A 23,601-nucleotide genomic window follows, 5' to 3' on the forward strand; every position below is an offset into this window, starting at 1 on the left:
ATGGCATCCATTTTACTGCTAATTCAAGTATTATTACAGTGAGTTCTAGTTCCTTTACAACTTAATAAATTAATGAGTTTTACCCACTGGCCTGTAGGAAACATTCTGAAAATTCAGTGAAGAAAAGATGAGTTCAAACAGATAACCAGAGAAGTAAAAGAAAAAAAGAAATAATCACTTTATTGTAACTCCTGTGTTTCCTGTACATGGAATTAGATCCAGCGAAGGTAGAAGAGGCAGGTAAAAACTCAACCCTGGTGCTAATTTTGTATCCTGGAGGAAATCACATACCTTTATTCAAGTTTTAATTTTTTATTTAATCCTACTGTGAATCAAAGATTGTAATTACAACCTCATGTTCTACTTGGCTATTTTTATATATCAGTGTTTCGTTTTTACATCTTTTCTTTAAATTATACCATGCCTTTCATCTGCTATATACACACACACACACACACAATTTCCCCCCAATTTTAGAAAGATTAAAGATTGAGGACTCTGACCTATATTCTTGCCAAATCTCCTCTCAAGAGAAATCCTGACTCACATACTCCAAATTTAAGAAACTGCAGCACTAGTTTAATTAAAAAAAAAAAAGAATATGCCCTCTATTTTTCTTGATCTTTTCAAGATTTTAATGAAACATGCTTAATATGAGTGCTGAGGCTGAATCTACAAGCTATGTTTCCTCTATCGCTCTTCTGTCATCAAACATACACACAGGTTTAGAAGGAAAAAAGTTTAGGTCACACCCGTTTGGTGCTCATAAAGATGCAGTATTCAGTATCAACATCTTCTCTATATAACAAATCATGTAATTTGGATGATATCCATTGGCTCCTTTTCCCTACAGGTGAATTCTGATTTCTGAGCCATTTGCTCAAAAGGTTTTAACTCTCTGTGCTTCATTGTGAATTTCTCTAAATTAATTACAAAGGCACATGTACAAATCCTGTGAACAATTACAAATACTTCATTAATGTATAGGTCGATATCCGTGTCACAGCATCTATAAGGTAGCCTTCTTTACAGCTTTCTCTGATTCCAGACTCTGCTAACCACACCTTACTCTGGATTACAGTCTTGGATCCAAAGATGGAAACAGTGTCCTGCTAACTAACAGTAGCTTCATGTGGCATCATCCTTTTTAGCAGTTCCTAAACTGTATCCTTACCAATAAATAGATCCTTACATATATAGGTAAATATTTTTTTTATTTAAAATCCTCTAAATTTCCCTGTTTCGTTATTTTCTTTCTTATCAAATTTTTGTCTGACATACAAATCTCATTATAACTAATTCCTATTAACTAAGTTATTTGATCAAAAAAGGTATTATAGCCAAAATTATTTGGCTTCAATATTTAGCCATAATTTAAAAATACAAAAAGAAATTGTATTGTGCTCATGCTTGTGATAATGGGATTTAACAATATATCTTAGAGATTGACCTCTTTTTCATCCATATCTTAATCTAGATGCTTCTATTTTCCCTAATCCTTTAAAAGTTCACATGGATGACTTGCTTTATTGTGTTTACTCTCAAGTGTCTTTAGGTCTACTGATAATTCCTCAGTAGAAAAGAAAGAAGAAAATTAAAAGAAATGAAAAAATGAACCAAGACCACATATGTAGTAAGAAACAAGTGTGTCGCTTGCTTACAACAAGAGTTCTAGCCTCCCTAATGTTTTCCACACTCTCCGCACCTGTTTGCATTCCCACTAATATTGTGCAAAGGTTCCCTTTCTCTTAGTCTGTTTGATAACAGCCATTCTAATAGGTGTGAGGTGGTATCTCATTGTGGTTTTGATTTGTTTCCTTGATGAGTAGTATGCTGGGCACCTTTTCATGTGTCTGTTAACCATTTGCATGTCTTCTTTGGAAAGATGTGTTTTCAGGTCCTTTGTTAATTTTTTAAGTGAGTTATTTCTTATTTTGCTATTAAGTTGTATGAGTCCTTTGTATATTTTGAAAATTAACCCCTTTTTGGATACGTGGCTTGCAAATATTTCACCCCATTCCATAGGTTGCCTTTCCTTTTGTGGATGGTTTCCTTTGCTGTGAAAAGCTTTTTAATTTGATGTAGTCCTACTTGTTTATTTTTGCTTTATCACCTTTGCTTTTGGTGTCAAGAACAAACACACAAACTGACAAGTGTGGTGACAAGGAGCTTACCCCCTATATTTTTCATTGAGGAATTTTATAGTTTCAGGCATTAATTCCATTAGTTAATTCATTTCGGGTTGATGTTGGTATATGCTATAAGATAGGGATGATGTTTTATTCTTAGCATGTGGATATACAGTTTTCCTAACACCATTCATCGAAGAGACTGTCCTTTCCCCATCATATATTCTTGGCTCCATGTCAAAATTAATTGATAGTATATGTGTGGGTTTATTTTTGCGTTCTCTATTATGTTCTGTTGATCTAGGTGTCTATTTCACGCCAACACCATACTATTTTGATTACTACAGTTTTCTACTATAGTTTGAAATCAAGACGTGTGATTCCTCCAGCTTTGTCCTTCTTTCTTAAGATTGTTTCAGTTATTTGAGGTCTTTCGTGATTCGATACAAATTTTAGGATTGTTTTTCCTATGTCTGTGAAAAATGCCGTTGGAATTTTGATAAGGATTGCACAGAATCTGTAGATCGCTTTGGTAGTATGGACATTTTAATAATATTTGATGCAGGGAGATGGTTCAGTCAGTTTCAGCTCAGGTCATGATCTCAGGTTCCTGAGATCAGCCCTGCATTGGTCTCCACACAGCCTGGGGTCTCCTTGTCCCTCTCTGTCCCTGCCCCTGCTCTCAAGGACATGCACGCTCATGCTTTCTCTCTCACAAATAAATAAATAAAAAGCTTTTTAAAAATTTGATGCAATTGTAAATGGGATTGTCTTAATTTCTTTTTCTGATAGCTCATTGTTACTGCATAGAAATACAACAGATTTTTGTGTACTGATTTTGTATCCTGAAACTTCACTTTGTTGATTAGTTCTGGTTTCTGTTTGCTTGTTAGGTTGTTGCTGTTTGGTGCAGTGTTTTGGGTTTTCCATATATAACATCATGTCATTTGGAGACTGAAACAATTTTACTTCTTCCTTTCTGATTTGGGTGCCTTTTATTAATCTATTTTCTTGCTTAATTATTTTGGGTAGGACTTCTGGTATTATGTTGAGTAACAGTGGTGAGACTAGGTATCCTTGCCTTATTTCTGAGTAAGATGTTAGCTGTGGCCCTTATTATGTTAAAGTATATTCCATCTATACTTAAGTTGTTGAGTTTTTATCATGAAAGAATGTTAAGTTTTGTCAAATGCTGTTTCTGCATCTACTGAGATGATCTTATGATTTTCATTCTTCATTTTGTGATTGTGGTATATCATGTTTTTTGATTTGTGTATGTTGAACTATTCTTGCATCTCAGAAATACATCCCATTAGATCATGGTTATTGATCTATTTAACTATTTTTACTACTGAATTTGGTTTGCTAATACATTGTTGAGAACTTTTGCATCTACGTTCATCAGAGATATTAGCATGTGATTTTCTTTCATTATGGTGTCCTTGTCTGGCTTTCGTATCAGGATAATGTTGGCCTTCTGAAATGAGTTTGGAAGTGTTCCCTCCTCTTCTATGTTCTAGGAGAGTTTTGAGAAGGATTGGTAGATTATTTATTCTTTAAATATTTGGTAGAATTTATCAGTGAAGCCATCTTGTACTGGACCTTTCTTTGTTGGGAAGTTTTTGATTACTGATTCAATCTCCTTGTTAACTGTCTATTCAGATTATCTCTTTCTTCATAATTCAGTCTCATTAGATTGTATGTTTCTTGGAATTGATCCATTTCTTCTAGGTTATCTAGTTTGTTGACAGGTAATTGTTCATAGTAGTTTCATATGATTCTTAGTATTTCTGTGTTATCAGTTGTAATGTCTCCTTTTCTATTTCTAATTCTATTTATTTGCACCTTATCTCTTTTTTTCCTTAGTCTAGATAGAGGTTTGTCTTTTGTTTATTTTTTAATTTTGTTTATCCTTTCAAAAATGACTTGGAGCTTTTATTTTTATTACCCATTCTTACTGTATTTTAGTGCCCATTTATTTCTGCTTCCTTCTACTACCTGGGGCTTAGTTTTTCTTCTTTTTCTAGTTCCTTGAAGTGTAATGTTAGGTTGTATATTTATAATCTTTTGTTTTCTTAATGTAAATGTTTATCACTCTAAGTGTCCCTCTTAGTACTGCTTTTGCTGTATCCCATAAGTTTTGGTATGTTGTATTTCCATTTTCCTTTTCAAGCTATTTTTGACTTCCCTTTTAATGTCTTCTTTAACACAATGGTTGTTCAGGAGCATGCTGTTTTATTTCCACATATTTGCAAAATTTCCTGTTTTCTTCTCTAATTCATTCGTAGTTTTATACCACTGTGGTCATAAAATATGTTAGATGTGACTTCAATCTTAAGTTTTATTAAAATTTGTTTTATGGCTTCACACATGATCTAACCTGGAGAATGTTCTATGTGCACTTGAGGAGACTGTACAGTCTGCTGCTGTTGGATGGAAGGTTCTGTTTGTGCCTGTTAGGTACACCTGCTCTAACATGTAGTTTAAATACGGTGTTTCCTCATTGACTTTCTAACTATTGTTGAAAGTGGGGTATTGAAGTCCCCTACTATTATTCTATTGCTGTCTCTTCTTTAACCTCACTATTTAAAACAAACAAACAAACAAACAAGCCCTAAAATTCTAAGTAAGTTGGTTGTATTTATTTTTGCTTATCTTCTTTTGCTGATGTAGAATTGCTTTTCCATGTATCCAAGTAACATGAAATGTCAATGCAACTATCCCTTTTGGGCAGTATTTTAGTATAAAACTTGCTATAAAATGTAACATGTTCTGTTAGCTCTTGTGCATATTATTGATTTAAAATGTATTACATCAACAGTGCCATGAACATAAGTACACTACAATGAAAGGATGCATTGCTAGTAGCTATTTGATGCTTATTAATTTTTTGAAACATAAGTCTTTCTATCACCTCTTTTCATGAATTAGAACTATAGAACATATGGTTTGGGTACCAAATGGCCCACCTCTTATAAAAATCAACATTGGATATTTGGATTCCTCTTTTGGTTAGGGATTAGGTTTAAAACCAGAACTTGAGGAAATAAATATTAAGCTAGTATGAAAATACTGGATTGGTGACATCTTCCTTCAAAGGTGAGATTACATCCTACAGAGGAGAGTTGGTCACTTAAAGACAACTTGTGGGAAGTGAAAAGGAAGATGAATAAAGCCTCCCCCTGCCATGCTTCATGGCAAGGCCTTCTCGGTCTATAATCTTTGTTAAGGTCATAATGTTATCAAAGAGAAGAATTATTAGGTGATTTGTAGGTTTTAACAGTGCTTTTCCTATGAGTTTTCAAGTGGAGGGGATTTAATCAGACTCCATCAGTCTTAGAAAATGTCAAAAATTAGAAAGTTGCATCCAGATCCTGAAAAAAAAAAAAAGAACCTTAGAAACTGATCAACATATTATGGTCCACATCACTCTCAAAAATTACGGTGTGGTAACGGATCAAGCTTTTCCACATATATTTTAGTTCTGTTACTGATCAGCGTGATTACCCAATCTAACCTCTCTCCTTTGCACTTGGCCTCTCAAATCAAAACCTTGAATCATACATATCCCTTGGACCCAAGGTGCTGTGCACATAAAATATTTAGTGCAATCAAGAGTTTACATTTTAAAGAATCCATCCATTTTTGCAAGTAATATTTTTGAATATCCACCCTATGTCAAGAATTTGGCAAAAAATATATTGGTAGTCCTGTCCCAAGGAGTGTGCAATCTAGTAGGGCTGATTAAATTATTTTCCTCCTGGAAATTCTGATACAAAGATGAAAAAAAGTCTGGATTGATGCCTCAAAACCTGGCAGACGGACATGCAGCCAAGGCTGAAGGAGCTAAGAGAGGGGACCTGGTGGGTCTGAAGAAAAAAATTTAATTTTCTTTCCTTGTCTTCCTTGGCCCACCCTGTTCCAAGCCTTCAGTGCTTTTAAGATTAATGTGAAGGCAAGTTAATATACAAATGTCAGCGGTTCTCTTGTCAGAAATGCAGGGCTCAAAAAGTTCCCCGAGGTATCCTCTGATCATAAAATGCTCTGTTGGAGAGAATGCAGGAAAAAAAATGTCAAGTTTAATTGATCACATATCATTACTCCATGAAAACCGAGAACTCTCAAGTTATAGAGATGAAGTTCAAGGCCAGCCATTTCTATAGTGATTTCTCATCATTAGGATCTAGTTCCTGGTTTAGAGCCCTTACAGGAACCAATCCACAGGTCAGATGACCCTGCATACATGGGTCCTGGCTCAGTTTTGGGGGTAGACCCTCTCCTCCAGTCACCTTCCTCACTCAGAGGAGTTCCAGAGGTGAAGGGATTCTTTAGCTTCTGGCTTCCAGAACAATTCCTCTTCTACGAGTATTCTAACAGCTTACCCAGAGCCCTGATGAGTCCTTCTGAAGAGCATGTCATGAATAGATTATAAGGTTTTTGTTTTTGTTTTTAAGATTTTATTTATTTATTTGTGTGTGTGTATGTGAGAGAGACAGAGAGAGCACAAGCATGGGGAAGGGTAGAGGGAGAGAAGCAGACTCCCCGCTGAGCAGCAAGAGTGATGCAGGGCTTGATTCTGGGATCAAGACCTGAGCCGAAGGCAGATGCTTAACCAAATATGCCATCCAGGTACCCCATGATTAGATTAAATTAAGCCAAGTTAAATTAATATAAACTAAAATTGCATGAAACTTCCATGCATTACTTTGGCAGATTTATGGACACTTTGGAATGTTTTATACTTGATCACAATGGTTCCCAACCTTAGTGCATATTAGAATCACCTGTGGAGCCTTGTAAAATTTTGACTTGTATACTCCTTATACTTTCCGAAGTGCTTTCTGAATTGCTGAAGTAAACCCGAGCATGTATTTCTTGAAAACTCTCTAAAGGGAGTTTTTATGCCCCACAAGAATAGAGAGCCATTGGTCTTGGGCATACAAATCACCCTTTATTTCAATTAATGTGGTACCATTAATCATTTCTATCAATATCAGTATCATGGTTGGTAAAGAAACTACTTTCTCCAACATTCTGATATTTGGGAATTTGATTAAACATACTGCATTTTAATTTAAAGGACATCTTTCAGAACTATTAACCACATAGGAAATGCTAAATGGGATGATTTTAGCAAATATTTTTTAATGAATAGTCTCCTGAGATTTAAGAATTAACCCCCATGTTTAAAAATAATAACAGTAAACATGAATAGCTATTTTTCCAAAAAAGATACGCAGGTGGCCAACAGACCCATGAAAAGATGCTCAACATCACTCATCATCAGGGAAATACAAATAAAAGCTACAATGAGATATCACTTCACACCTGTCAGAATGGCTAAAATCAACAACACAAGAAACAACAGATGCTGGCGAGGACGCGGAGAAAAAGGAACCCTCTTGCAATGCTGGTCAGAATGCAAATTGTTGCAGCCAATGTGGAAAACATTATGGAGATTCCTCAAAAATTAAAAATAGAACTCTCCTGCAGGATCCAGCAATTACACCATTAAATATTTACCCAAAGACTACAAAAGTACTAATTCAAAGAGGTAAAACACCCCAATGTTTATAGTAGTATTATCTACTTTCGTCAAACTATTGAAACAGCCCAAGTGTCCATCCACTGATGCATGGATAAAGATGAGGTGCTAGATGTATGTGCACACACATACACACACACACACACACACGTGCGCACACGCACGGAATGGAATATTACTCAGCCATTAAAAAAGATTGAAATCTTGCCATTTGCAAAGACATGGATGGAGCTAGAGTATATATTATGCTAAGCGAAATATGTCCAAGAAAGACAAGTACCCTATGATTACACTCATACATGGAATTTAAGAAACAAAACAAATGAGCAAAGGGGAAAAAAGGGAGAGGCGGGCAAACCAAGAGATAGATTCTTAACTAGAGAGAACACACTGATGGTCACCAGAGTGGAGGTGGGTGGGCAGATGGGTGAAATGGTGATGGGGATGAAGGAGGGCACTTGTTGATGAGCACAGGGTGATGTATGGAAGTGTTGAATCACTACATTGTGCACCTGAAGCTAATATTGCACTGTATGTTAACTGGAATTTAAATAAAACCTCAAAGGAAAAAATTATAATAATAATAGTAAACATAGAATGTTCAAATCAAGAAACTACTTTATTCTGTATTCCAAATTGGTCAGCTGGTGTCAGTTTTCTGGTTAGAAGGAAAAAATATACATATAAAAGTATTGTGTAGCTCCTTAGTTGTTGAAGGCTAGTGGGGAACAGTTAAACCTTTCCATAAGAACTTAATCTAAAACATTTTTAAAAGCGCATGTATCCTTCCCTCTTCTCTACATAATTAGAATTGCATAAATGATTTGGAAATACTTAAATGAGATCTTCAGCTAGTGCCAAAAGTTGAATGGCCATAGTAAATGCATTTGTGTAATAAATTCCATTCCTTTTTTGGAAAATATCAATGTGATTCTCCTTCTGCTGACAAAGATCCTGATCAAAGATGAAACAAATCTTTATAATTATTTGAAATTTTAACTACTTTATATTTTGCTCTGGAACTAGGTAAGTATAAGCTTTCCAGATAGTCAACAAACTCAATCCCCAAAAGTAGATACATCTGTGTAAAATAAAGTTCTAGCAGTTGGAATCTTAAGGAGCTACATTTTATGTTTGATATAGTACTTATGAAAATTCTAATCATCAGAGTTATAACACTGAAGAAAACCTGACTCTCAGCAATTTCTTGGGTTGGAAGTATAGATATTCCTCAATTCACCATGGGGTTATGTCCCAGTTAACCCATCATGAATTGAAAATATTGTAAGTTGAAACGTATTTAGTATACCTAATGTATCAAATATCATAGCTTAGGTTAGCCCACCTTAAACATGCTCAGAACACTACATTAGCCTACATTTGGGCAAAATCATCTAACACAAAGCCTATTTTATAGTAAAATGTTGAATATCTCATGTAATTTATTGAATACTGTACTGAAAGAGAAAAACAGAATAGTTGTGTGTAACGGTTGTTGACCCTTATAATTGTGTGGCTGGTTGCTGCAGCCCCAGCAACACAAGAGAGTATCGCATGGCATATCCCTAGCCCAGGAAAAGATAAAATTCAAAATTCAAAGTATAGTTTATACCAAATGCATCTTGCTTTTGCACTGCTGTAAGGTTGAAAAATCATGTTGGACTATCATAAGTTGGGGATCACCTGTAGTAAAGAATGCCTTTCTCTGGGCTCTTCCTTGTGGCACAAATGTCCTGCTATATAATAGTTAGATATGTTTATGCCATATAAGTGTCTCTGAAAACAATGCTGTTAAAGTAGGTACCCTGTCACTCTTATTTTATTACTTAGTCATGCATTTATTTTATCAATTACACAAACATTCAATAACACTGGGTACTAGACACTATGCTTATTGCATAATAGACGGACCTGCATAGACACTTGCAAAGTCCTTAAGGACCATGAATTCTACTGAAGGAGAAAGACCAGTGACCCAATAATTTAAAGCAGTGTGGATAGCTGGAAAACTCAATTATCAACCCAACTCATTAACAATAGTGCAGGGAATGACTGATTATTCAGGGGGGGGATTGAGATTGGAAAGTGGGAGCTGTGAGATTTCACAACATCAGTGACTCAACTGAGACCTGATCTATAAATCAAATTCATCACTCACCAGGAGACCAACACCTTCAGACATGAACGGGTAGATGAATGAATGGAGGCATCAAAGAACAACAAAGTAACCCTCATTGAAAACTTCAGTTACAAGGTTTAGGGAAATTTGCGTTTTATCAGGTAACGTTTTGAGGAAACAAAGAGCTTAAGAAATGAAATGTTAATGTTGAGCAACAGATATGCCAGAGACAGGACTATCAGATGCTGCCCCTTCCCCCACTCAACATTCTCTCTCTCTCTCAAACATAAATACATACATACATACATACATACATACATACATAAAATCTTTAAAAAGCTGACATCTTTGAAGTCAGAAATACTTCTTTACATCTAAATTATGCTATTTATGTGCAATATAATACAGGCATTCACGTCACCTCGGTCTTGTCATCTGTACACTGAGGATTAAAATACTTACCTATATAATACAAGATATATTGTATTGATCTTGGGATTAACGTACACATATATACATGTAGATTACTTGATAGACTACAAACCACTAAAAAAATACATGATAATATTAACAGGCCTTATTACTTGGGGTATTTTCCAAACACTGTATTTTTCCTTACATATTTCACTAATTATGTTGTTTGTTAATGTCATTTTTTAAGGGTTTTCTTTTGAAAGTGTAAACTTTTTTTTTTAGATTTATTTATTTATTTTAGAGAGAGAGAGAGGGAGTGCATATGGACAGGGGGAGGGGCAGAGGGAGAGGGTAAGACAGAATCCTCAAAGAGACTTTCCACTGAGTGAGAAGCCCCACACTGGGCTTGATCCCAGGACCCTGAGACCATGACTTGAGCCAAAATCAAAAGTTGGACATTTAACCAACTGAGCCACCCAGGCGCCCCTAAACTTTGTTTTCTACCTTTGTAAAGAAAAGGGGAATGCTTAATATTAAAGGCATATCTTTATGATCATGTAAAACAACACTATTCCACTTGCATAAAAATTGTTAAAATCCCTTTGATCATCTGATTATATCACTGAATCTGTGATTGGTAAAAGGTGCACCTTCAATGATTCAGTGACATCGGGTATGAAATGATTCACTAGTAAACCTAGAATCCAGCAAAGGATCTCTATGTTGTTAGGTCACAACCGAGTTACCATTTTTCTCATCATAATTATATATACTCTTTTAATCATGTTTTTCTTATGAAAAAAAGTATGCACATAAAACAGTATGCCTTTCTATTTACTGTTTATATAATAAAAATCAAATTTTAAAAATGTATGCCACCCAAGAAATAGAACATTGCTGATACCTCAGAATCCTTCACCTACTATTTCCTGCACTACCCTGAATTTCATGCCGTTCATTACTTATGTCATCTGATATACTACAATGTCTGCATTTCTAAATAATATGTAGGCTAATTTTGTTCTTTTTAAAATGTATATAAGTGAAGTCATGCTTTTGATAGATCAAACAGACCAAATACTCTGACATGTAATATTGATCTGTATAATAACAAATTTGACCCAATGGGCATAACATATAGATTATTATACCAAAAAAACTGAAAAATTCAAATGTTTTCTAAAATTTCTTTTGTTTACTTTTACTGTGCTACTTGGATAATTGCATTTTTCCTCCATGTTATTTTACTAATTGGAATGCTGTTTCCTTGTTACCTTTTCACACTCAGGTCAAAATTCAAGATACTTCATAGCTACAGCGTAGGTGTGGGATATAGAGAATACTAAAATAAACAGAGAGAGTTACATACTAACAAGGAATATTACAGTTGATCAGTGTTTCATTCTTTGACCTACAGATGGGAAAGGTTAAAACTTTTGGATATAATAGTATCCACACATACAGGAACTCCAAACATGTAGTAGGTGAGATCATAAGCACTCCAGAATTACCTTAAAAAAAAAAGTCCATATGCTAATCAACTATATAACTTGCTTCAATTATCAATCTCATCTATAAGTCTGGAAGGGAAAGAGCTTGATTTGATTGTCTGCTATCACAGTACAGATGTGTGAAAATAGACACGCCCTTAGGTATATTCAATACCTGCCCCTCTATCTCTTCAAAGGTGAATCTACTGACTACAACTATACTTGAAGTTAAAATGGTAGACAAAATGTATTACCTAAATGTAAGTACCTGTTTTATCATTTTAAATTAAGAATGAACTAAAATTTCAACAGGAAGATATTTGATCATAAGATATTAGTGTACCTTATGTGCTTTCATTTAGGATGTAAAGATATACAAATAACCATAAAGATACAGATCTCTTAGAAGAGAACAAAAAGCTTCTATTTTAATTGGGAATTTGTCATTCACCTCATTATTATTGCATGAGAAATGATTTAGACACAGAACCACTTCTGTTAAAAAAGATTGCAAACACTCTTAATAGTATTTTCTCAAAGCTTAGATAGATGGAGCCAGACTTAAAAATACTACAATACTGATGAAATTATCCCTTAAATCTATTTTCATGGGAAATATGTTCTCTACAATAAGGTCTTTTTGTATCTTTTTTCCTTGTACCATTTCACCGTCTTCTTCTGCTTTAGTAATTTGTGGACTTTCTCTTTATTCTTCCTGAATTCACATCTCTTCTTCTGCTATTCCTACATCGCCTTGTCTGTATTCCCTGTCTCAGTCCAGAACCTAAGCTCCCATGCTCCAACTCCCTGCCTTTGTGGGGACGGAGCTTGCTGGCAGACACACGTGAGGAGTGACCGGAAATACTTTAAAACCATGGCTACAAAGAGAAGGAATCCAGTCAACTGTCTGTTAGCAATGAGGGTCTACTCACATAAAGAAAAAATAGCTACTTTCAAATAATAAGACAGAAAAAGACAAGGAAAAAAGGCAATATCAGGAACTGTTACAAATACTAGAATGCACTGAACAAATAGTAGGTTTTCTTCTGTTCTATGAAAATCTAATTAGCAAATACACACACACACACACACACACACATATATGTTTACAGCATCAAAATATAAAATATACCAAATTACACAGCTACAAATATCCCAAGAGCAATAAGCAAATACACTTACACCTAAGGCCTGGTTGAAGAAAGCCACTTTTCCGGACCTCTAGATATATAGGTTCTGTAAGTCTCTTAAAAGCTGCAAACGACCCACACAAGTTGGTTGCCCTACAGGTTTAGTTTAAATAAGCCACCCAAAGTACACCCCAACCGTGAGCTTAACTACTTTAATTGGGACATCAATCCTGTGAGATTTTCCAGCTCCTGATTTGGGGACTCCCAATATAGCAGTTTCCTGTGAATTACCATTTTCCATCTAAGAGAGGCAGAGATCTCCAGTTCCTTTGGGGAGCTGAACATTTTAAAACTCAGCCTTTATTAAACTTTTGAACAAAAGTACTAAACAAGCTAACCGTCATTAAGTGGCTGACCCCCTACCTTAAAATAAGGGAAGTTTCCTTACAGTAATTAAAGCTAACCCTCAGAGCAGATGTTAATAACTAAAGAAAAGAAAACATTTTTTTTATTTGGCCTTCTTTAATAACAACCTGACAGTTGTAGGTTAACCGATGGCTTCATTCTCAAGGTATCAGCATCATCAGTCCTCCTAGCAATATGTAGTTTTAAAAAAAGCAATTTTAAAACAGGAGCATACCAAATGTGTACAATTACTAGTCAGTACTTTTCCACCCGTTGGCACTATCCGCGTAACAGGTAACATGACAGATAAGAGCTGTGACCAACTTCAGCAAGTTCCCAGAGGCGAGCTCTTGCTTTTTGTTGATTAGCTCCATTCAATTATGTCTTCTTAATTGTTCATGTGCTAAAGCTCATTAAATGAAAATATAATATTGCCTTCCTGTGGGTAGAGCACTTGCGATTTGAAAAATAGCCACTTCATCTCTGCCTCAAATGCACAAGTGAGCTAATCTGATGCTACGTAGAAAAACCCAATGGATTTATGCAAAGATAGTCGTGTCCCAAGAGGGGAGAGTAGGATTAATAAAACTGATTGCTAACTCAAGTCAGAAATCAAGTGACTCCCAGTTTTTCCTTTAAGGCTAATTCTCAGGAAAATTAGACCCAGTTTTACAGTATTTATTATGCTCACACAGGTCATATAATTTTCATTTTAAAAAGGTCAGTCTTTGCTGTTCCCTGGCATGTAGGGTGCAGGGGAGGGATGGAGAAGACGAAATCTGGACATCTTCCTGAAAATAAGTTTTGGCAAGGTAAGAAAACAAAATGTGTCACGTGGTTCTATTTCCTGATGGCATTGTCCTAACAGTGGAGAAACTGAGTTTCATTCATTTAAAATAGCTTGATGGAGGAGGGCCCACTATGTCCCAGGCCTTGTGCTGGGTAATGAGGATATGATGGTACCAAGGGGCTCAAGTCCACTAGAGCAGAAAGAAAAACCCAAATAACTAACACATATTGGATATTTACTCTATTCCTGTCAAGAACCTGCTTGACATTCATCCCTTTACTTAATCTTTTTGACAATCTTATGGACCATATTCCATCCCATGTTAGAGGTGTGGAGACTATGGTTTGAAAGATTGTCTCCTATGATGCCCCAGCTACCCAGTGCTAAAGGTCAGGTCTGCACAGGATCTGACTGTGCATCGTGAGCCCCTAACTATCTGCAGTGCCTCTGCAACACGGTTCCCATATGCACACAAACTCCCTTACACCATGAGATACGGACTGAATGGTATCCCCTCAACATTCAGAGTTGAAGACACAACTCCCAGTGTGCAGGTATTTGGAGATGGGGCCTCTGTGAAGTAATTAGGTTTAGACGAAATCATGAGAGCAGGGTTCTTGAGGTGGGATCAGTGTCAACTGTAAGAAACCTAGAGAGTTTGCTTCTTTTCCCTCTCTTTCCCCCATGAGAGCACAGAGAAAGGGCAATGTGAGGAGGCAGCCATGAGCATCCCAAGAACACATCACTGGGACTTGCAGTTTCTAGGACTATGAAAAAAATAGATTTAGTTGTTTAAAGCACCACTCTATGACATTTTCTTATGGCAGCCCAATTGTTTAGTCCAATTACACCAGTTCCCCAATGACAAGTTCAAATTCCAGTTACCATGGCATATTAATTGTGAATAATTTCATAAAGTACAACCTTTGCTCATGTTCTTTACCCAAAATTTCACACCGCAGCCAAACACACACACACACACACACACACACACAACCAAAACCAAAAACTTTAAAGGAACTCACAGAGATACTTCATAACATTTAAAGCCCAAAAGGTAAGTATGGGAAGCTGTTTCAAATTACGATTATGACAATTTGTCAAGGCATAGAAAAGATGCCCTCTATATAAGCCTGAAAGATGAGAAGAAACCAGGCACTACCCAAATTGCTCTTAATTTTATTTATTTATTTATTTATTTATTTATTTATTTATTTGGAAAGAGTGAGCACACACATGCTCATGCCAGGGCAGGCGGGGGTGGTGGTGGTTTGCAGAGGGAAAGAATCCTCAAGCTCAAGCACACTCCCCACTGAGCAGGGAGCCCCACACAGGGCTCTAACCCAGGACCCTGAGATCATGACCTGAGCCAAAACTGAGAATCGGTTCCTTAAGTGACTGTACCACACAGGTGCCCTATTCTTAATATGCTTTTCTTTTAAAAGATTTCATTTATTTATTTGAGAGAGAGAGAGCACGAGCAGGGGGAGGGGCAAGAAGAGAGGGAGAAGCAGACTCCCTGCCAAGCAGGGAGCCTGAAGCAGGGCTCCATCCCAGGACCCTGAGACCACAACCTGAGCTGAAGGCAGACACTTAACAGACTGAGCCACCCAGGTGCCCCCTCTTAATATGTTTTTTGTTTTGTTTTGTTTTTATTATTGTTATGTTATTCACCATACATTACATCATTAGTTTTGGATGTAGTGTTCCATGATTCATTGTTTGTGTATAACACCCAGTGCTCCATGCAGAAGGTGCCCTCTTTAATAGTTGAGTCCTTAAATTTAATGAAATCAAAAGAGAGAACTGGCCAGCAAACATGAAAGCTCAGCTAAGAAAAAAAGAATGATAATGCTAACAGTAAAGTTGGAAGTAAAATTTGAGTTGAAAGTCAGAAAAAAAAGATGACTTTATTTTTTTTTACTTATTGATGAAAATGAGTGTGCTAAATAAATATTAATTTTACTATTTTTAAAAGCTCCCTATAAATCCTTAAGTTACAGTAAACTATTTTAAAACACTTTTACAAAAAAATGTAAAGGTTATGGAACAATCATAATGGTTCCCATTGATTACGATTAGTTTGTACGCTCTTCACTTACATTGTCATTTTTGTAATCCCTTGCAAAGCAAGCATTGCTGGATTTTTTTTGTGTGTGTGTTTGATTGTTTACAACACAGTTTAGTATAAGCAGGAAAATGTTATTAAAGATAGAACAATCTTAATTATCTGTAAGGCAATATATGGTTACATTGGGAAAAATCAGCAATGCACCAAACTCTGCAGAGAAACCGAGAGTGGCTGCTTGCTAGTGAGAGAAAATGGTGATGCAATAAACTGGGGGCTACTTTCAAATACATTTCAGGAGTTTGAGAAAGTCATGGAATCATTGTTTTGTTCACTGATATATGCCAAACCTGAGTACTAAGTATTTTTTTTTTTGTAAAGATTTTATTTATTTACTTGACAGAGAGTGAGAGCAGGAACACAAGCAGGGGGAGTGGGGGAGGGAGAAGCAGGCTTCCCGCTGAGCAGGGAGCCCGATGTGGGGCTCGATCCCAGGACCCCGGGATCATGACCTGAACCGAAGGCAGACGCTTAACGACTGAGCCACCCAGGCGCCCCAGTACTAAGTACTTTTTCTGAAGCGATGGCGTGAAGGAGAAGGAGACATGATACCCCCCCACTATCTCAAAGATCCCATCCTCCATCTCTCTTGTCACCTCCCACGACTCTACCCTCCCTCACCTCCTCCAGCTGCACGACCTCGGCTCTTCACACCCGCACATCATATTCTGCTGTTCCCTCTCCCTGGAACACCCTTCCCCAAGAAATCAAATTTGCTAACTTCTTCATGTCTTTCAAGGCAGGATTTACACACCTCATTCTCAGCGTTGCTCTCTCTCTGTTGCCAGGAGTTATATATTCATGGACAATAAGACGAGTCCTAAAACAGCAGCGCTGCTTGATTTGGTTGTTTTGTTTTTCTAGATAAAAAAGTCATTAAGTGTTGTTAAGCATTATTTTAATAATTTTTGCAATTTAGGGCACATATTTTTTTTTATTTTTTTATTGTTATGTTAATCACCATACATTACATCATTAGTTTTGGATGTAGGGTTCCATGATTCATTGTTTGTGCATAACACCCAGTGCTCCACGCAGAACGTGCCCTCTTTAATACCCATCACCAGGCTAACCCATCCCCCCACCCCCTCCCCTCTAGAACCCTCAGTTTGTTTTTCAGAGTCCATCGTCTCTCATGGTTCGTCTCCCCCTCCAATTTCCCCCCCTTCATTCTTCCCCTCCTGCTATCTTCTTCTTCTTCTTTTTTCTTAACATATATTGCATTATTTGTTTCAGAAGTACAGATCTGTGATTCATCAGTCTTGCACAATTCACAGCGCTCACCATAGCACATACCCTCCCCAATGTCTATCACCCAGCCACCCCCTCCCTCCAACCCCCCACCACTCCAGTAACACTCAGTTTGTTTCCTGAAATTAAGAATTCCTCATATCAGTGAGGTCATATGATACATGTCTTTCTCCGATTGACTTATTTCACTCAGCATAACACCCTCCAGTTCCATCCACGTCGTTGTAAATGGCAAGATCTCATTCCTTTTGATGGCTGCATAATATTCCATTGTGTATATATACCACTGCTTCTTTATCCATTCATCTGTCGATGGACATCTTGGCTCTTTCCACAGTTTGGCAATTGTGGACATTGCTGCTATAAACATCGGGGTGCACGTACCCCTTCGGGTCCCTACATTTGTATCTTTATGGTAAATACCCAGTAGTGCAATTGCTGGATCATATGGTAGCTCTATTTTCAACTCTTTGAGGAACCTCCATACTGTTTTCCAGAGTGGCGGCACCAGCTTGCATTCCCACCAACAGTGTAGGAGGGTTCCCCTTTCTCCGCATCCCCCCCAACATCTGTTGTTTCCTGACTTGTTAATTTTAGCCATTCTGATGGGTGTGAGGTGGTATCTCATTGAGGTTTTGATTTGGATTTCCCTGATGCCGAGCGATGTTGAGCACTTTTTCATGTGTCTGTTGGCCATTTGGATGTCTTCTTTGGAAAAAGGTCTGTTCATGTCTTCTGCCCATTTCTTGATTGGATTATTTGTTCTTTGGGTGTTGAGTTTGATAAGTTCTTTATAGATTTTGGATACTAGCCTTTTATCTGATATGTCATTTGCAAATATTTTCTCCCATTCTGTCGGTTGTCTTTTGGTTTTGTGGACTATTTCTTTTGCTGTGCAAAAGCTTTTTATCTTGATGAAATCCAATAGTTCATTTTTGTAGGCCACAAATTTTTTAACCAAACCCTTTAATTTATGATATTTTGTGCCCACACAACCACCAAATACTATCATACTCATCTTATTAACTGAAAACTCAAGTTAGAAAAAAATGTAACCAACTTGCCCAAAGTAATATAAATAAGAAGTGATAGAACCCTCAGCTGAAATTCAATTGCCTGACTCTAAAACTTGGGCTGATTCCATCCTCTCTCAGTGTCCATTAGATCTGCTCTATTGGTCCAAAAATTACCTCCTGCTTAAATGAGATGTTTTGGATGACTCTGGTAATTTCCTGGACTCCATCATTTATTATCTCAGATATATATAGCATTATTTTGAATATAGAGTTTTTGAAGTATTCAGGGCCAACGTTATGAAAATGGTTTAAACACTCCTGGTGGTCAAATATCCTCTTTGAAGAACTGTCTTCCCCAAGAAAGTTAATTGGATATGCTATAATAATAGCTGTGAAAACTCTCACATTAGATGCTGTGTGACTTTAAGTTATATTTACTGATCTGTTGAAAATCCTGATTTGTTAAAGGCAGAGAAAACACAATAAAATTTGGTTTGCCTACTTCAAGGGATTGCTGTAAGAATCTGATGAGTTAATCTGCATGAAAACACTTTGCACCCTATAGCCATACATTACCATGTAACTACCTATTATGAAAAAAGAAAAAAAACTAAAACACAGGAAAAAAAAAACTTCCTCTTACTACATTTGGGAAAAGCTAAAAACTCAGAATAATATTTATAGATATACATAGATGGTAAATATTCAGTGACATAAGCAGTGGATATTTTTTAATCTCATTGATTGAGGGAAATGTATATATGTTTATATATACATACCTACATATTGGATTCTTCTCTATTTCAGCCTGATCAACCAGCTAGAGGGCAGATGCCTAAAACCTCTAGAACCCAGATGTTTAGCACGGTAGGCAAAATATTGGTCTCCTAAATCGGCAGAAGACATGAATATAGGTTTTTCCAAAGAAGACATACAGATGGCTAATAGACCCATGAAAAGATGTTCAACATCACTTATCCTTAGAGAATTACAAATCAAAACCACGATGAGATATCACTTCACACCTGTCAGAATGGCTAAAATCAAAAAGACAAGAAATGACAGATGTTGAAGAGGATGCAAAGAAAGGGGAACCCTCGTGCACTGTTGGTGGGAATGCAAACTAGTGCAGCCATTCTGGAGACTAGGATGGTGGTTCCTCAGAAAGTTAAAAATAGAGCTACCCTATGATTTAGAATTGCACTACTAGGTGTTTACCCAAAAGATACAAAAATACTGGTTTGAAGGGATAAATGCACCCTGATGTTTATAGCAGCATTATCAACAATAGCCAAACTATGGAAAGAGCCCAGATGTCCAGTAACTGATAAATGGATAAAGAAGCAGTGGTATATATACAATGGAATATTATGCGGCCATCAAAAGGAATGAGATCTTGCCATTTGCAACAGCATGGATGGAGCTAGAGTGTATTATGCTAAGCAAAATAAGTCAGCCAGAGAAAGACAAATACATGATTTCACTCATAGGTGGAATTTAAGAAACAAATCACATGAGCATAGGGGAAACAAAAAGAGAGAGGCAAACCATTAAGCAGACTCTTTTTATTTTTTAAAGATTTTTATTTATTTATTTGACAGAGAGAGACACAGCGAGAGAAGAAACACAAGCAGGGGGAGTGGGAGAGGGAGAAGCAGACTCCCTGCCGAGCAAGGAGCCCGATGTGGGGCTCGACCCCAGGACCCTGGGATCATGACCTGAGCCGAAGGCAGACACTTAAAGACTGAGCCACCCAGGCGCCCCATTAAGCAGACTCTTAACTATAAAGAACAAACTGAGGGTTGATCGAAAGAGGTGGGTGGGGGGATGAGCAAATGGTTGATGAGGGTAAAGGAGTGCCCTTGTCCTTATGTTTACCGGGTGTCATATGTAACTAATGAAGCTCTAAGTCCTACACTTGAAACTAATATCACGCTGTGTGTTAATAACTGGTATTTAAATAAAAGCTTGGAAGAAAAAGTTAGGAGTTAATATGGTTTGCTAATTATATTGAACTTTGTGAAATGAAAATGAAATTTTTTCTCACAATTGACGAAGACTGCTTATATACTACACCATACTAAAGGTGAATGTATAAAAACTACTACAGGAATTAAAGTTTGGGTTATTTGACCAAAAAACAAAACAAAAAAAAGGTCTCCGGAATATCCATGCCTTACTCCCTGGGACCAATGAAGATGTTACCTTACATAGCAATGGTATCTTGTTTTGCAGATGTGATTCAGGTTAGGGAGATAGGGAGACTGTCCTGGATTATCTGTATGGGATGGTTTTAACTTTAATCACATGGGTCTTTGAAAATAGTAAGCCTTTCTTGGCTATCGTTGGAGAGGGAGATATGATTGCAGAAGAATAGCCAGGAAAATCCAACATTGCTGGCTTGGAAATGGAGGAAGGGGGCCTGGAGCCAAGGAATGCAGGTGGCCTCCAGAAGCTGGAACAGCTGAGAAAACAGATTCTCCCTTAGAGTCTCCAGAAAGGAACACAGCCTTGCTAACGTCTTGATGTTAGCCCCTGAAGCTTGTGTCTAACATGTGACTGAGAGAACCCTCAAATAACACATTTGAGTTATTGTGAGCCACTAAATTTACTACGGCAGCAATAGATAAGTAATACGACTACAGAATATGTTTTTAAGATTTTATTTATTTATTTATTTATTTGAGAGAGAGGGAGAGAGCGAGTGAGCTCACAAACAAGGGGAGTGGCAGGCAGAGGGAGAGAGAGAAGCAGACTGCCCGCTGAGCAGGGAGCCCAAAGCAGGGCTCAATCCCAGGACCCTGAGATCATAATCTGAGCTGAAAGTAGACGCTTAAACAGCTGAGCCACCCATGTGCCCCAAGAATATTTTTTTTAATAAATTACCCACATACACACATGCATACAAAAACAATATACCAAAATCTGATGTATAAAAAACAAAAATACGACACAAATTAAAATGGAACTTAGAGTTGCTCTATATTAAGTATTTGAGATACTTGAATTATTTTATTTTTTTAAAAATTTATCTATCTAGAGAGGGATGAGGGCAGAGGAAGAGAGAGCACCTCAAGCGGGGCTTGATCTCCTGACCCTGAGATCATGACTTGAGTGAAAATAAGAGTCAAGTGCTTAACTAACTGAGCCACCCAGGTGCCCCAGAAATTTGAATTATTTTAAAAAGCCATTGAGGTTAATATGTCATCCTCACAACTATGAAGAAACAAATAGCTTTTCCAGTCGTCATTCACTGAAAGCAAAGTTTGAACGTGTCATTATGTCCTCATTAAAAAATGACATCAGTATGTCTCAGTCAGTCCCAACTACACCCAACACAGCCCAGCCTCATCAGAACTCAGTTGACATCTAACAGCAGATGTGCCCCAGAATGCTTGATGACAATGAATGTGCAAAGAGCGCTTTGGCCCTAACTTGAGACTATCTTAAGGAGAATCAATCCTCGTGGCAGCATTTTACATTTGTAGACACAGCAGGAAGTATACAGTGCACAAAATAATGCACAGATATTTCCTTCTATTGATTAGGAAGGATGGTGAATAGTGTCAAAAGTGATATTCAGCTTATCAATGTGGAGGTTAAAATTAAGTAAACAAAAGCATAGAAAGAAAAGTCTTTGTTTAATTTTGCATTTCATGTTTCTTTTTGGGGATTTATTCTCGATGTGTCGCCTAGTTTGTCCCTAGAAGCTAGAGCAGCTGTGATTCCTGACCCGGGGGGGGAGGGTGGGGGCCTGCCAGAGAATACGGACCTCAGATGGGGACACAGAGGAAGACAGACTAAGAACTCAAAAGGCAGCTACCAGGAACCCTTCCCAGAGGACAAGAATCATTTTCCTTGTTGACATCCAAGAGTAAGTACAAGTCTCTTTCTTGGTCAGCACTCACATCACTGTCTCTTGGTCTCAAGAAGAGAAGGAAAGAGAAGACAGAGAGTTGGGGTACTGTGTGCTGCCCTAGATATGAAAGAAAAGGGTGAGGACCAAATGAAGGGGCAGGCCAGTGTTCAGACTGGAGAGAGGAAAACGAGGAAGGCCCTCGAAGAGAGTCAGCAATCAAGAACCTCGGTATGGAATAAGGGACCGGAAGTCAGGTGAGCAGAGAAGTCAGGTGACCTCCTTTTCTTCCCGAGGCAGGGAAGACCAACAGACTGTTGAAAGGCTGGTCAGAACTCAAGGCCCAGTCAACCTCAGAAACCAAGAGTACAACAGAGTTTCTAAGGGAAGGATGACGGGAAGGATTTGGGAGCAGCACTTCAACATGCTGTTTTCAGGTACAGAGCCCGACTGGTCTGAAGCTCTCGTTTCACAGTTCCTGAGCGTCCTTACCCTAAGGCCAAAGAGCGGGTGGTTGCAAACCCAGAGAAGACAATGAGGTAAACAACAAAAAAAGAGAGAGATTATACCAGTGTAAGAGACAGATATTTATCAAGATGGTATTAGGATCTTTCAGTTGTTCAGCTTATTTATATTTTTTTATTTTTTTATTTAAATTCAATTATCCAATGAATAGTGCATCATTAGTTTTTGATGTAGCATTCAATGATTCATTAGTTGCATATAGCACCCAGTGCTCATCACATCACGTGCCCTCCTTAATGTCCATCACCCAATTACCCCATGTGCCAACCTACCTCCCCGCCAGCAACCCCCCGTTTTTTTCCCAGACTCAAGAGTCTCATATGGTTTGTCTCCCTCTCTGATTATTTATTTTTAAGATTTAGTGCAATTTTTAAAAATGAAAATGATGTTGAAAAGAAAATAACTTGCTTTAACTGTTTTCATTTAATAAATTAACACTTTTTTACATACCTCAAATTGAAAATATGATGCAACAGAATTGATCCAATCACAAAATAATTATAAGATTTAATTACAGAATTTATGCATACAGCATGTAATATACCATGGATGGGCTGTAACTACCTGGCTTATCTAAAGTTAATGATCTTCTTGTTTGAGGATCCTAGAGCAAATTCCCTCATTCTCCCTGATTTCCTGCCCCCACCAAATACCTGACAGTGTGTGAAATTATTAAATACGGAAAAAAGCATGAGCAAACAGCATAAAAGTGGGAAAGCATACATGAACCTCAGGTCCCTGTTCCCGGGGACCCCTGAAATCCTTGCATATGTTTATTTTTTGGACATTTTGCTAACTTGTGT

At 37.3% G+C, this 23,601-nt stretch overlaps 1 protein-coding gene across 17 annotated transcripts in view; it reads right to left on the reverse strand.

The window, feature by feature from the left end:
- PCDH15 (protocadherin related 15) overlaps positions 1-23,601 on the reverse strand; it is a 781,344-nt gene that overhangs the window by 728,468 nt on the left and 29,275 nt on the right. The gene's annotated exons all lie outside the window — the stretch shown is intronic.

This window comes from Eumetopias jubatus, unplaced genomic scaffold (genome assembly GCF_037043125.1).
Source record: "Eumetopias jubatus isolate StellerSeaLion01/CBP00866 unplaced genomic scaffold, mEumJub1_p1.0 scaffold_17, whole genome shotgun sequence".
Lineage (NCBI taxonomy): Eukaryota > Metazoa > Chordata > Mammalia > Carnivora > Otariidae > Eumetopias > Eumetopias jubatus.